Raw genomic sequence first — 16,110 nt, 5'->3', positions numbered from 1 at the left:
GGATGCTACCACAGTGGCTTTGCTAACTAGCTAATAACTAGTAACCCATAGGAAGCAAGCTGAACAGTCGTTTGAGCAGACAGTAATATCTGATGACGCACAAAGTCTTTAAGTGTCAAGTCTTGTTAACTACATGGAAGCTATATTATCAGCAAGAAGGTCTTTACCTAGTTACCATAGTTTTGGTAGTGAGTCGGCTAGATAGTCAGCTAACTGATGGAAACGTTTAACCACACTGTAAAAAAAAAATATTTTTTTACAGTTTTTGCCAATGAATTTGACAGTGTTTTCCCTGTTTTTTTAAATTACAGAAATGTTTTATTACAATTACAAAAAAAAACTGTTTATTGACTCGTGTGATGTAATTTAACAGAGAAACTTTGTATAAATGGAATACAGTATATATCTGTTTTTTAACAGATTTAGGGCTGGGCGATATCAAATCGCGATTAAATCGCGCATGCGCAATAATCACTAGGGCTTCAGATGACAGGCGCAACATTTGGTGGTGCGCCAGCTTTTCTGTGCTATACGGACATTTATTTACGCCCACAATATAAGCAGCTTAGTATGGCTAAATTATTAATGAGGCTTTGTATCAGAGCATGTGAGCGGAGTGGAGCTCACGAGGCTGTTGGCTCCGCCCGCTTCTCCGTTCTAATTCCCACTAAGCCGCTCCGCTCAACACCGCTCCTCACTCCACTAAAATTTCCTCCCGCTCCAGTCATATCGCTTCACGCTCGCTCCAATTTAAAAGAGGGACAAATATTCTGCATGCCTAACAAATGTCACCTTTAACCGAAGCCTTATATCATAAAGAAATATGAGCAATGGTAACATTGCCACTCAGAAAATATTTATTTTTAAGCAACATATAGGTAACAACGGACAGGTTTGGCAATGGCATTCCACACAAAAATAGGCTTAAAAATAAAGGAATCAGTGGGCTTAATAGCCTAAAGAATATACAGGCTAAGCATCCACGTTTTAAATTCCTCAATTTTTTTCTGTTGATGCTGCTGCTGCGTCTCTACAAAATAAAATTTCACTGACAGCGTTACGTGAAATTAAAAAAATCCTATTAGACCTACTTTGAATGACAAAACGAATTTATTTGATTAGCAATATTTACTTTATAGGCTTTTATACTTTAATTTATAAACTTGATATGCTACACCCATATAAAACTTGCTCAGGTTTTGCTTGTTTCCGCCTCTTCGCGTACACTGTAAAAAAGTCTATTGTCAGTCAAAAGTCTGGCAGGTCCTGAAGACCAATAGTGCTGATGTATATTTGCATAGCATGACAGGGTACTGCCTTTGTTTAAACTTTTAACCATGACGGTGTTGAATAGGGCAACAGTATAAATTCCCCAGCCACGATACAAAACACTTTCTGCCACAACAGTAGATTCTCGTAGGATCTTGTTGGGTGGCAGTCATAAAGATTTGCTAAGTCAGAGATTAGTGGCATAATCTCCTCAATGCTTATTTTGATGCAGGTTATGAAGTTTGTTATTCTCTGCAGCTTCTGAACCTGCCCATTCTCATAAAGACCAATAGTGCTGAGGTACTTTTGGTGAAAATGTTTTTCACTGTTAACAGGTTTTGTCTAGCACTCCTGCTGCCAGACTTTTGACTGTTATTTTACAGTAGATTTTTGCGGTGTGTGGCAGCCTCATTGCTTTTAGATCACAAGTTGGGACAGAAGAACAAATCAAATTAATTTGCTCATTTAATATTTAAATTTTTTATTTGGCTTGAATTTTGGAAACCCATATTTATAAACCCACCGCAACTGAAAATGGAATGCCACAAATATTACTCTCTCCCATGTATTATTAGGTATGTCACAGCCCAGCGTGATAGCTGTTTATCTAGGGTTCAGTGTCAGCAATCTGACTATTGCCGGTGATTACCAAGAGTAATCCAGCTCTGTTTTGCGTGTGACGTCAATCTTCGTCCACCCTGCTTTGGAAATTTAAACATAAGGCGCCGCAGGGGTAAGTCCAACACATGACAAAAACTCACTGGTCTTTTGGGGTATAGCTCACGTGCCTGAAAATTCGATACGTGAGGAGGGGCTCAATAGTGCAGCAAAAAAAATTATCTGAATCTATTTTTATGACTGCCACACCAAAAGATTCTACGAGAATACAATGCCGGGGCAAAAGTTGTTTCACAACCGTGGCTGGGGAATTTATACTGTTGCCCTATTCAACACCATCATGGTAAAAAGTTGAAATAAAGGCAGTACCCTGTCATGCTATGCAAATATACATCAGCACTATTGGTCTTCAGGACCTGCCAGACTTTTGACTGACATTTAACAATAGATTTTTTTACAGTGTACGCGAAGAGGCGGAAGCAAGCAAAACCTGAGCAAGTTTTATATGGGTGTAGCATATCAAGTCTATAAAGTAAATTAAAGTATAAAAGCCTATAAAGTAAATATTGCTAATCAAATAAATTCGTTTTGTCATTCAAAGTAGGTCTAATAGGATTTTTTTAATTTCACGTAACGCTGTCAGTGAAATTTTATTTTGTAGACGCAGCAGCAGCATCAACAGAAAAAAATGGAGGAATTTAAAACGTGGATGCTTAGCCTGTATATTCTTTAGGCTATTAAGCCCACTGATTCCTTTATTGTTAAGCCTATTTTTGTGTGGAATGCCATTGCCAAACCTGTCCGTTGTTGCCTATATGTTGCTTAAAAATAAATATTTTCTGAGTGGCAATGTTACCATTGCTCATATTTCTTTTTGATATAAGGCTTCGGTTAAAGGTGACATTTGTTAGGCATGCAGAATATTTGTCCCTCTTTTAAATTGGAGTGAGCGTGAAGCGATATGACTGGAGCGGGAGGAAATTTTAGTGGAGTGAGGAGCGGTGTTGAGCGGAGCGGCTTAGTGGGAATTAGAACGGAGAAGCGGGCGGAGCCAACAGCCTCGTGAGCTCCACTCCGCTCACATGCTCTGATACAAAGCCTCATTAATAATTTAGCCATACTAAGCTGCTTATATTGTGGGCGTAAATAAATGTCCGTATAGCACAGAAAAGCTGGCGCACCACCAAATGTTGCGCCTGTCATCTGAAGCCCTAGTGATTATTGCGCATGCGCGATTTAATCGCGATTTGATATCGCCCAGCCCTAAATCTGTTAAAAAACAGATATATACTGTATTCCATTTATACAAAGTTTCTCTGTTAAATTACATCACACGAGTCAATAAACAGTTTTTTTTTGTAATTGTAATAAAACATTTCTGTAATTTAAAAAAACAGGGAAAACACTGTCAAATTCATTGGCAAAAACTGTAAAAAAATATTTTTTTTTTACAGTGTACAACGATTCCGTTCTGCGAGTTCGCTTTGGCTTCCGCTTTAAGACGTGTTGGACAAGGGCGTGGCTTTCGCGGTACGAATGGGCCGGGTTGGATGTGGGCGGGGTTGGATGTCCAACCCCGCCCTCCTGCAGGCTGCAGCCAGACATACTTGAAGAAATTAGCCGTGGTAGATAAAGATCCTGACTTGTCGCACGCAATCACAATGTAGCGAGTAACGGTAAGCGTCCGTTCAAATGTAGTGGAGTAAAGAGTACATATATTCAGTCACAAATGTAGTGGAGTAGAGAGTAAAAGTTGCTTATATTTTTGATACTCAGTACAAGTACAAAGTAGCCAAAAAAATACTTAAGTACAGTAACGAAGTCCATTTACTCAAGTACTTTACACCACTGCCCGCTGCACACTCTGAGGAGCGCAGTCTCCCTCCCGCTGCACTCTCCGAGGAGCGCCGCCTCCCTCCCGATGTCCTCTGTCCAGTGTCTAAACAGTCTTCTGAACCTTTGGTAGAACATTCATATGCTCTACCCTCTGTGCTTAATGAAACTGTGGCTTATGGGAAGTCAATAAGAATGAAATGCCCTCACTGTGGTCTTAGTCTTCTTAAAAAAAACTTAAAGGCTCACATGATGAGGAGGCATTCAAACAGATCACTGGATGTTTACCTGGCCTGTCATCTGCAGTGTGTTTGTGTAGATGAGACTACTGGCTTATTTGCTGTGCAGAGAACTGGCCATGGGTTTTCTGTGCCAGTTCACGTTCAGAGGAAAACATGGGGGAGATCTCACAATGTCAGATGTGAGCTGGAGGAATGTCAGCAATATCAGTTGCTGGCTCAGCGAAGCGGATTAGGCTACAGTTTATGTGAGCACATTCGCTCACTAGATTACTGTAGAGAAACTGTGAAAGAGGTATTTCTTCAAGAAGCTGTTTTGATGGAAATGGTGGTCCTGAAATTCTTCGGAGAGGACAAGGCTGCAGCATGCTTAAGGAGACAGAAAGCTGCCCAGATGACACATGTTCCACTTTGTGTGAGGGTAGATTTTGGTGGATCCTCCTCACAGATATGTTTCTCTGTACTTGAGCCTGAAATACACAGTTTCTGCCGTCTTGGCAGAATATTTGTGACTTACAATGCTCAGAGGAATACCTGGCATTGTGCTTGTGCAAAGCCACGAATATCATGCCCTCATAAAAGCATTGCTAAATGGCATCTCTTTCAGACAGAGAGAGACCTCTTCCAGTCAAATGTGCCATCATCAGGCCCCCCATCACTGATGACTCAGGAGGGTTCTTCCTGTGAGGACAATGCTGCTGCGGAAAGGAGTATCCGCTATATATTTAAAGAGAAAAAAAATTCTCAATCTCTTCCAGAAGATGTCATGTCACAGAAAATGGAACATCAGACACAGCTCATTCCTTTTGAAACTCTGTGCCAGGTGTGCCCAGACTACCCTAAACTTGACGAGGCTGTTCTAATTACTAATAAAGCAAGGATTGTCAGCATGATGGGAATGATTGAGAGTAAGTTGTAATGAATCAGATTAAATCTCAGTGTGGAATTATGACTTATAATTGCTCCTATACTAATGTTTTGAAATTAATGTGGTTTGTTTTAACAGATGTTTCAACATACCATAGATTGTGTCCTCAGTGCCACATGGTGTACAGATCAACGATGCTGTCTTTAGATGAGAGTTTCACACATTAATAGGGTTTTCAAAATATAGTGTTTAACATAAAGCACCAGTAAAAATCAGTTTATAAATTATGCCAACCTGAAAATAAAACTGAAATTGCTATGTATGACACACTTTAACCAACTGGGAGCATGTGACTGTACTTTTACATTTTGTTGTGTCCAGGCCGTGTTCCTAAGGCCGTGTTCCTAAGGCCGTGTTCCTAAGGCCGTGTTCCTAAGGCCGTGTTCCTAAGGCCGTGTTCCTAAGGCCGTGTTCCTAAAGTTGGTGCTATTAGCAAATAGCATTTCACACCCATCATGATGATGTCTGTTAACTTGTGAATGTAATTGTCTTGGAAAAAGGAATCTTGCAGTGAAGATCATTCCAGGGCAGTGGTCAGAAAAAAATAGGTTTGACTTGAAGGTATGTAATGGTGTGAGTGTATGGTGAATTACATGAATTACGCTAGTCGTCTTTTAAGGGATTTTATTAATGAACCTTTATTTTCTCTGTAATAAAGGGTTTTCCGAGCCAAGACTTTGGAATTGACTGTGGGATCTTCATGCTAATGGTTATTTTTCTGTTATTCAGTTTTCCTTGAGATTCATACAAAAGTTAAATTAAGCTCCAAAACAATGTAATTTTTATTTTTTGTCCCAAACAGTCTGCTCTCTACGTGGCACTGGATGCACCATTTGATTATACTATAGTAAGTATCCTATTTCATTTGAGAGCAATGGAGTCTTGAATCTTTTGAAAGTTGTTAAACATGTTTCATATTGATATTTTACAGTCAGACATGCCCTACTTGCGGAAATGGTGGTGCTTGCTGTTGATGGAGAACTTTGATCTCAGGAGGTATTTATATTTTGGCTTCTGTGCTATATTGTCTCAAGGTTTAGACACATTAACAATATCAAAATTTTCTGTTAAGCTATGGCAAGCTTTTTGCACACTGGAGAGAGGATGCCAAAGTTGTGCTTCAAGGACAACATGTGCCCATTTTCAGACTGAAAAGGCGCAAGTTACCGGAAGTCAGTCAGGTCAGTATTCACTTTAAACATTAGTGTAATTAAATGGTTAGTGACTTGACTCACTGTTAAAATAACCGTTCTGCTTCAGAGAATATCTAAGTTTTTATCCCCATTTGCTTGACACAGGAGCCAGCAGTTGTTCAAGATCTGCATACTGCTGTGCAGTGGGTTGTCCAAAATAAGGCGCTTTTCCATGAACACGTAACCATGCCAAAATATCTGTCCTTAAATAAAGAGGACCAGCAGAGGGTCTTAAGAAAGATGCTGGAGGAAGAAGACACAAACAAGGGACTTCTTCATCTTTGTTTTTCAGTGTGCGGAGGACATGGAGCTCTTTCTACAGGCATGTGTTGACGAGCAGGGGCTAAAGGTCAATGCTATGTTTGAAATATAATGGACGGAGGAAGGCACTGGCTGTTTGTTTTTTTTAATGTGTTGTTTTTTTCAATGTAAATAAAAAATTACAATTAAACTTATTTCAAAATTTTGTTCACTTGTTTCCATGTTCATACTTATAGTTGAACTTTATTGATCCCCATGGGGAAGTTTCTCGGGACCCACATCTCCGAGGATCTGTCTTGGACTACAAACACTACCGCCCTAGTGAAGAAAGCCCAGCAACGCCTCCATTTCCTGAGGGTTCTGAAATGGAACAGGCTGCAGACCAATCTGCTGGTGTCCTTCTATCGAGCCACAATCGAGAGTGTGCTGGCACATGCCATCTCCGTGTGGTACGCTGGCTGTACAGCTGCCGATAAGAAGAGACTCCAGGGGGTCACTAGAACAGCAGAGAAGGTGATTGGCTGTCCACTCCCCTCCCTGGACTCCATTGCTAGCTCTAGGTGTCTCTCCAGAGCCAGGGCGATCATAAAAGACCACCTCCATCCTAACCACCACCTATTCAACATACTGCCCTCTGGAAAAAGGTTCAGATCCATCAGGTGCAAAACCAACAGAGTAAAAAATAGCTTCTACCCGTGGGCAGTCAGAACTCTTAATGCACCAGATCACTAACATTACTCCTTCAATCCTCCCCTCTGCTATCTTTTTAAGCTTATGGTGTCCATAAGTATGTATGTGTGTATGGGTGTGGGTGTGTGCGTGTGCACGTGTTTGTGCAGTTTTCGTCCATACTCCATACTCACTGCTGCTACTGACTATGGCTCTGTGCAATATCTTGGCAAATGTGCAATTACCAACCTACCCAATAGTGTCACTTATCTATGACAAAAGCCCTCCCCCCTAATTTATTATATTTATGACGCCCTTGCATAAACCCCCCAATGTCTCTTGTACCTATACATTGTATATACTGTGTTTATTATTCTTATATCTTGTACTGACACTTTCTTGCATCTTTGTGGTCTTGCTAGCTAATTTCGTTGTCCAGGCAACTGTACAATGACAATAAAAAGTCTTGAAGTCTTGAAGAAATTATACTACTACAATTTAAAATAAAAGATTACAGTGCAAATGTAACAGCATTGTTTATACTTGTAACATTAAAAAGCTTAGTTGCTATTAACAGTAATGTATTAGCTTGTAATCAATAATATTTTTATACATTTTACGAATTAAAAACACTTAATTAGAACCATGTTTATTTCTCAGCATTATCAACAGTAACAAAAACGCAATTTAGTTTTCGCTGTCAAAGTCTATTGTTCTTAATTTGTCTATTTTAAGTACATCCTATATTTTTTAAACCTTTTATTCCAATATATTGCAATACGGGATACAACACAAAAACATTTCTCGTGCGACGTAACTTTGTTCAAATTTGAAGTCACGTGTTTCCGCTTACTGTGGAGGTCACGTGTTTCCGCTTACTGTGGAGCTAAACGTGTTTCCGCCTACTGTGGAGGTCACGTGTTTCCGCTTACTGTGGAGCTCCACAGTGTCTGCAGCCAGACCCTTCTCAAGTCAATGGACGCTGGGCTTCAACGGGGAAATGCACTGTGACGCTACGGGAATGTATGAGAAGAAAATCAAGTCAGCCGACCTGCTATATCTAACTGATTCTGAACGAACTCGTCTTTGAGATGAACGTTTTCTAACGCATTTTTAGTCAATCAAATGTTAATACAATAGTACATAATTTGACCATTAATTTTGTGACATTATAGGGGAAGCTGAGCTTCCCTTGCAGTCTTAAAGAAATCTCCACTGTTATAAGTACAATTTGACTTTATCATTTGTGTCCCCTTCAAAAATTGGTCATGAGAAATTTTATATTTATTGTCCCCCCCTACTGTTAAATGAAATTTAGGCCCATGACGGTACCGTGTATAAAAAGTACATTCAACCAGGACATGCACAGCTTATGTAGTGAGATTAAATAGCGTTAAATAGAGTTAAATAGCGTGAACGACTGTGGAACCGTCTGGGCTGTTGAGAGAACTGCATTGTAGGTGGGTGATAGATTATGTCTAAGGTCCAATGATGTTCAACGATGGTTGTTCATTTGAACCAGTCGTCCTCCCAGCGTGAACGACTGTGGAACCGTCTGGGAAAAGTTGAAAGAACTGCATTGTAGGTGGGTGATAGATTATGTCTAAGGCCACCTCCTATGTTCAACAACAGTCGTTCATTTGAACCAATCGTCCTCCCGGTCCACCTACAATGCAATTCTTTCAACTTTGCCCAGACAGTTCCACAGTCGTTCACGCTCGGCCTCAGGTGGTATCAGTGAAACACATGAAAGCCAGGGGGAACAACAACAACCCACAGGTGATCATCAAGTGCTAACGACTTTAGGACTCCACAGGGTTCATAAACCTGCTATGCCAACCAGTCAGTCAGAATTGAGAAAGCACTCTGGATGGAGTGCGAAACGTCTTCTACGAAAAACAAAGTCCAGTTGCTATTGCATCACCCTTTTTTAGGATAACCATGACCTGGATAACTGAGAATCTCCACATACTGTACATCTGTCATAAATTATTTTTTTTTTGGGGTGCACCCCCGATGAAAATATGCCAGCGGTAATTGACGTCAACACTTTTTCTATCATTTTATGCATGAACGTATGTAAAACTGGTGCACTTACAATGTCCTAGAGGATAACTGTAATTTTAATAATAACATGGTAGTAGCCATAGAAATGGCCAGGGGGTGCAAAATGCACCTCAAGGAACCATTGAGGGTTAAGAGTGAAATTTTACTCTCAGAAGTTTTATGCATACCAGTGTTCTGTCGAGTTGAGCTACTTTGTCGAGTTAGGCTACCGTAGTGCTAATCGATAGCCCTAACTCTTACCCTAACCACCCAAAAACCCCTAAAACCCTTACTTTAACCCTAACCCTAACCCAGGGGTCATCAACTATATTTGTCAGGGGGCCAGAGTTTTACCAGACAGTCTCCTTGGGGGCCGGACCCCCAAGAAGAAAATCAAATAAAAATCTAATTTTGCCTTAACATTATATTTAATGTTTATACTTTTTCCATTTCATAGCCTAAATATAGTCATAAATGGTGGTTATTCTGACAAGAGACTCAGTTGTTGTTATTTTTAGTTGCTTTAATAGTGTGGACCACTATTTTCTTTTTGATCCTCACAATTTTGGAATCCAGTCGTGGGCCGGATTGAATGGCTCAGCGGGCCGGTCAGTTGATGATCAGTGCCCTAACCCCTAAAACCTAACCCTAATCCCAAAACGGTGGAACTGCACATGCGCGGAAAGGCTCAATGGCACGTCTCGATAGGTAACTCAACTCGTCAGAACACAGGTATTTAAAAACAGTATTTTGTATTTTACAGGTATATTCTTGTAAAATGAAAAATATAGTAAAATGCCGTTTTATCCTTATGGTAAATTTTCATAAAAAAACTTTTTTTTTTTACAGTGTACTGACAAAAAGTAATGCTTGATTCTCTTTCAATTTAATTGTTACTAAATTGAGCATAATCTTCAGACTGAATAAGTGGTACAGCCTTCAGATGTATACAATTCATAAATAATATCAATTTACCATAAAAGTAATGAAGATAAAATACTGAGACAAACGTTAATGTTAGATCAGAGCCTTTTGGACACCAGGGACTAAGTGTCATCACACCACAAGAGCAAATATGTCAGCCAAAGGCCCTTCGTCTCAGTCCGTATGTACTCAAGCCTGGCAAATGACTGCCTGTTTTCACTGTTACTATGTGTCACGCCCCTGGGGGGCGGAACCCCGCAAGTGACGCCGATTAGCGCTAATCAAACCGCAGGATAAAAGAACCTATTGAACAGAAGGACATTGCGAAGTATTGAGCCGATGTTTAACAGCCATACCAAGCAATCTACTTGTCTTCTGTCTGCCCTACCTTCCCGGATCTGCCTGTCTTACCTTTGTCTGTACCTCACCTGTTTGCCTTCCCTCCTCAGCGTCCTCGTCATACCTGATCCTCCAGTCCCGACGTCCTCCGCCTTCCTCGTCGTCGTCCCCCTTCGTGCCCTGTGCCTCAGTGTTGGACAGCTCTTCCTGGTACCGACCATCGCCCACGTCTACCGATTACGATTCTCGCCTGCCGATTCCAAGTTCCGTCTACCTTTCCCCTCCCCTGAGCACCGCCTCGGGATCCACTGCCCCGCACCACCGGTTCCGGTCGGTGACCGCCTCGGCATTGCCGCTGTTCTCTCAATAAACCGGTCGTTTCCCTGCATTCCTGGATCCTTGTCCGTCTGTTCCACTCTCTGCCTGACACTATGCATTAATTTATGCAGAAAAATCGAAAGTAAAAGTTCTGAGCATTCTTCATTCAGTCGCCATTTTGAGATGGGGACGCAGGAAAGAAATCTTCACTATCAGGTACGAAGAAATGCTCAATAGCTTTTAAACGAAAATATCACCACATTTCATATTATGTTCACCGTTCAGGTTATAACACGTGCTGTACGTCTGATCAAATATAGCCAATATAACTATATACCTAAGTTTGTTACGATCGATCTATAATCATTTACTTACGTTAAAATAAATGTCTGCGTTTATTAAAACTACCAGTTTACGTTTGTATGGCACACTTTGTTTTTAATTTTGCATTTGTATATTTCTATATATACTTTATAGTCTTAAATCTGGAAATTCTCTCTCTCTCTTGAATTAAATCGTAATGTCTGAAATAATGCCTGAAAATAATGTCTGAAAAATACACCCAACAACCACCATTTGCAGACCGTGTCAAAAAACAAAAGCTATTAGGCCTGTTTACAAATGCCTGCACAAGCGCAGCGTCTAAAATAATTTTTGAGCTACTATATTGTCTTTATCATTATGGCTTTTGATTTTTTTAGGTGTACAATTATTCAAAAGTAGTGACATTTCAATTATTTAAAAACATATTTACTCTCTTTGATTAGCACTGATTTGGCAAGGGAACAATTGAAATTAACTTGATGATTTCTCGTCATCTTAATGGCTTAAAAGGAAAACTCGACTGGAATGGAATGTTCCATCTGTAATAAAGACTGCATTGATCAAACCAACAACTCGGCTCATACTGTATGTATAAGGAAATGGGCAAATCATCTTATTATGCTATTGCAAAACATTTGTTTGTATCAACAAATACAATGACTTGCTGCATTAAATCCATGTAGCGCGGATTCTTCTGCTGTCTAAAAGTCTCTCCGCTACCCATGTGAACATAACAAAATTCATGTTCTCTATAAATTCACACCACATTTACAAAGTCTTCAGCTTGTAGGTGTATAATGTTCTGTGTTGACAAAGAAGACAGAAATGCGTTCGGTGAACTCAGGTTTTTTACTTTCTTATTTCCTCTCCTTTTCCTCATGTCCTCTTCCCAAATACTTTAGCGCAAGGTTCTTCAAATCTGAACCTCGATTCCAAATCCAGGCCGTGTTTTCAGTTCTCCCAGGTAGTTGTTTAATAATTACTGATTCTGATTGGTCAGAGGCTTCACACCTGACTGACAGGTAAAGGAAGGCTGGAAAACCAGCAGTGCTCGGACCTCGAGGACCATGATGAATAACCCTGCTTTAGCGTATCATAGTGTCCTGACATGGTATTACTATACCCCCCTTTTACTCAATTAACATAATTCTTTACTCTTCTTTTGAATCTTCCCCGGCTGGTAATAGAACCCAACAGTATTGTAACAGTATTTTGTCTGTTCTTTAATCATGGACAGCATTATTATTTGTCTGCAAACATGATCAGCCTTAAGCTTATTTTTCTTTTCTAAGCTGAGGGAAAGGGTAGACTGCCTGAGTTTTTGCTTTCTTGCTCTGCATTTTGCTCCATAAGCTTTCTTTGATTCATTTTATCTTTGTGTCTTTCCTTTTGATGGCTTGGAGGTCTGGCCACTCCGCTCTGAGTGTTTGAGGAGGGACCGGAACTGTAGACCTTAACTTTCTCCCCATCAACAATTCTGCTGGTGAGACTCCATGTCCTAATGGAGTTGTTCTGTAAGCCAAGAGAGCTTTCTGATCCTAATTTTTATTCAGTATCTGTTTGACTGGTCTAACAGCTCTCTCTGTTGCACTGGGAATACTCAGGGACTACTAGTGACATGTTCAAGTTGTGAGAGTTGACAGATTGGCTACTTCTATATATCTGGTGAAGTAATCACTGCAACTAAGTAGTGACCTTTTTCCCACTGGAAGATATCTGTAGCCACTCTCTACCATGGTCTTGCAGGCAAAGGTGTTGTGAGGAGAGGTTCTGTTACTTGACCAGCATGCTGGCAGATTAAGTCACATTGTTCCACCATTTCTCCGATATCTCTGGTCAGCCCAGGTCACCATATGGACTGTTGCTCCTTAGTGATGCACTTTGTCTTGCCCTGGTGTCCCTGGTGATTTTTTTTTAAGCATCTCTCTACACATGGGTGCTAGAATAAGGATTTGATCTCCCTTTAGCAGGATATCCTTTGCTACATGTGTGTCCATTCTGAACGACCAGTAAGGCAAGAGATTCCCTGGGACTGCTTTCCTGTGCATAGGCTAACCTCTGTCTGTGAACTGTCTTAGTGCCTCATAGTTCTGTCTTTATTCAGCATGTCTCTAATCTGACCTAGTTTAGTTTTTGTCACAGGTATGTGCTCCATGATGTGATCAATATAGACTTCACACTCCCTTTCAGTGTGTCACTCTCCCTTGTGTTTTCGGATCCAAGTGGAGCTTGTGATTACACACCAGCTGCCACCAGTTGTTATCCTGCAACATGAATGATTCTGTATTTGAATCTCTTAATCCTCAATCTGAGTCTGAGTATTTATGGAGGGAAGTCATCAAGTGGTCGAGAACCTATCAAGTAGATCAGGAGCTTGTGGTCTGTATGCACCGTGAAGTCCAATCCCAAGAGACATATGATCATTCACTTACATGCCCGTGTCACACCAAGGGCCTCTTTTTTGATCAGTGCATATCGGGTTTCACTGGGTGTCAGACTCCTACATAGATACTGTATGTACATCACTGGGCTGTATTCTCCATCTGGCTGGGAGCAGGCAGGGAGAAAACCTGCCAACGTAGTTCACCATCCCCATGAAGCGTCTCACTCCTTCAGTATTCCGAGGTTTCGGCATGTTGATAATGGCTTTAATGTTGTCGGGGTTCACCTCAGTCCCTGGAGCGCTTACTTTATGTCCCAGGAACTTCACATCATTCACTCTGAACTCACATTGTTCATTTAGAGTGAGGTCTGCATTCTCAAACTTCTGGAGAACTTTGCATAGCTCCCATGCTCCCCCTGGTCTTTGCCAAATAAAAAAAATGTCATCGGTATTGCAGATTGCTCCTAATGTGCCTGAAACAATCTGCAAGATTCTCAACTGGAAGTGCTCAATTGCCGAGGAGATCCCAAAAGGCAGTCTGTTAAAACAGACCCTGTCAAATGAGTGTAATGAAGGTCATCAAGGGCTCAGAGTCTTTATATGAGGGTATCTGCCCAAATACCGATGAGTCATCCAGTTTGGAGAACGCTACTGCCCCGTCCAATTTTGCAAGTGTGTCATCCACAGTTGGGAGTATGTGCCTCTCTCAGAGCACACTTCCATTGAGTCTTGTTAGGTCCACACAGATCCTAATATGTGGCAGAGCGGGCTAAGCCTCGGAAGATCGGAAGGTTGCTCGATCAAGTCTGGCTTTGGCAGAAAAGTCACATGTCTGTGGGCCCTTAACTCCCAGCTCCATGGTGCCACTGCAGTTGGCTGCCCTTCCCTGCCAAGCTTACTCTCACCTACATGTGGGTCATGGAGAGAAAGATGGGGTAGGCAGAAAGAGAATTTCCCCATGAGGATCAATAAAGTGTTATTATTATTTCCATTGGGCTTTGGTACGACCTCCATCCCAGCACAGCACTCTGTGGGCTCTTGGATTTGTCAGATGACTCCCATATCCTCCATCCAATGCAGCTCTGCCTTCACTTCGTCCAGAAGAGGCGATGCTCCATGTCGAGGGGCTGACAGTGCATATGCTGTTGCCCCCTCAGCTAATTCTATCTTATAATAAAACTTTCTGCTGTTTCACCTGCCTGATGATTTCTGCTGTTAAAATTTGCTCTCTCATATATTATATTGTGTTTAATAATAAAATGTTCAGCCAGGGCTTTGGTAATCTCTGCATACTAATTCTGTTCATCAGACAAAACCAGCGTGTCATTGCTTTTCTCCCCAGTTACGTACAGCAGCGAGTTGAATGGTTTTCCTCAGTCTTTTCAGATAATCCTGAACCTCCTCAAAATCGCTCAAAGCATCGTAGCAACTGAGTCCAGCTGCTTGGCCTGTCAAAATTAAAGCTTCCTGGAGGTTCTAGTGAAAATATCTTCTCCACTTCTCACGTTATTTTCTTTCCTTCCACTCCTGGAAAGGCATCTGTAAGCTGGCCAGCTCCCTCACTTAGCAGTGGCTCGCAAGGCTCTAGTATTGCCAGATCCTGTATTTCCTCTGACTTTATAACTAATGTTGGTTTTTTGCTCACGGGCTCCTGCTGCCAATCTTCTGACTCCATGTATAATATTTTGCTGTGAATCTTAGAATTTCCAACAGACCACAACGACAGATGCATTCAAACTCAGTCTTTTACTTCTGTACCTTCTCCTTTTCCTGTACCTCCCCTCACCCAATGCTTTAGTGCCCCCTAGTGTCCTGACATGGGACATGGTTCTGTTATTACAGTCAGTGGTGGTTCTAACTTGTACTGCGCCTGGGCAACCCCCCCCCCCCCGACCAGCAACAAAATAATTCAGCCCTGAAATTTTTATGTCTTTTGGAACTATAAAAATAAATAATGATTAATTTTAAAAGCATATAAATATAAAGGTACATACAAAATAAGATTTCTAAATATCAAAAAGAATTAGAAACAAATTACAGGTTTGTAAATGGTTTAAGCTCATTTTCTACTGCACTTTTAAAATTAGCAAAACTTTAAGTGCAGTCAATGTAACAATTCATACAGTGCAGTCAGGGACGGATTATGGGTTGTGTGGGCCCCTGGGCAAAACGTTCGCGAGGCCCCCCCTCAAAAAAAAAAAAAAAAAAAAAAACGCTAGCATTGTCTGGGATGGCTAGTAGCTACGTCATCATGCGGCACCGTGTCCAGCTGAACCATGCCAGAATCCACCTGTGTGCCATATCCCCTTACAGAAAGGAGTGATCAGGGGTGTAGTGGTAAAATAAGAGGTGGGTGAACTACGAATTCTGTGATCACATTTTGTGCATAAACTATACTATGATGTGCATTTAAATCAATTGAGAAGTGGGTAAACTCTAATTCTGAAATTTCAGAGGTGGGTAAACCGTGTTTACTTGCGTTTAGCCTCCACTACAGCCCTGGGAGTGATTACACTGGTCAAACTCTTACACTGCTACACTGGTCTGGGGGCCACTCAGCGGGCAGGTTAACCGCCTCCATCCCACCATGCTACCGCTCCCTAGTCAGAGGGCCTTCTGTAAGGCTGTTAACACGCCCCCCTCCCCTCCCCCCAGAAGCCAGGGGCCCCATGGTAGGGGCCCTTGTAATCAGATGGCCCTCTAAAGGTACACTACACTCTCCTCCCTAGGGCCTCCTAGTAGGGCCCTCATAATCAGAGGGCCCTC

The 16,110-nt window shown here is 41.4% G+C and overlaps 2 long non-coding RNA genes across 3 annotated transcripts; one reads left to right on the top strand and one right to left on the bottom strand.

Moving 5' to 3' along the window:
• The first annotated feature begins 3,777 nt into the window (after positions 1 to 3,777).
• LOC140582360 (uncharacterized) lies at positions 3,778 to 6,328 on the top strand. Of its 2 annotated transcripts, none has more exons than XR_011985301.1 (5): positions 3,778 to 4,867; positions 5,388 to 5,734; positions 5,819 to 5,883; positions 5,960 to 6,068; positions 6,186 to 6,328. It is a non-coding gene; the product is annotated as an uncharacterized lncRNA (long non-coding RNA). The 2 variants fall into 2 exon arrangements; XR_011985300.1 differs by having other exon boundaries at positions 4,966 to 5,734.
• Positions 4,258 to 10,961, bottom strand: LOC140582361 (uncharacterized). The gene is made up of 2 exons (XR_011985304.1): positions 10,409 to 10,961; positions 4,258 to 8,023 (listed from the first exon to the last, which is right to left on the bottom strand). It is a non-coding gene; the product is annotated as an uncharacterized lncRNA (long non-coding RNA).
• Positions 10,962 to 16,110: the final 5,149 nt, after the last annotated feature.

Source organism: Paramormyrops kingsleyae, chromosome 24 (assembly GCF_048594095.1).
Source record: "Paramormyrops kingsleyae isolate MSU_618 chromosome 24, PKINGS_0.4, whole genome shotgun sequence".
NCBI lineage: Eukaryota > Metazoa > Chordata > Actinopteri > Osteoglossiformes > Mormyridae > Paramormyrops > Paramormyrops kingsleyae.
This window is presented reverse-complemented; position numbering and strand designations above follow the sequence as displayed.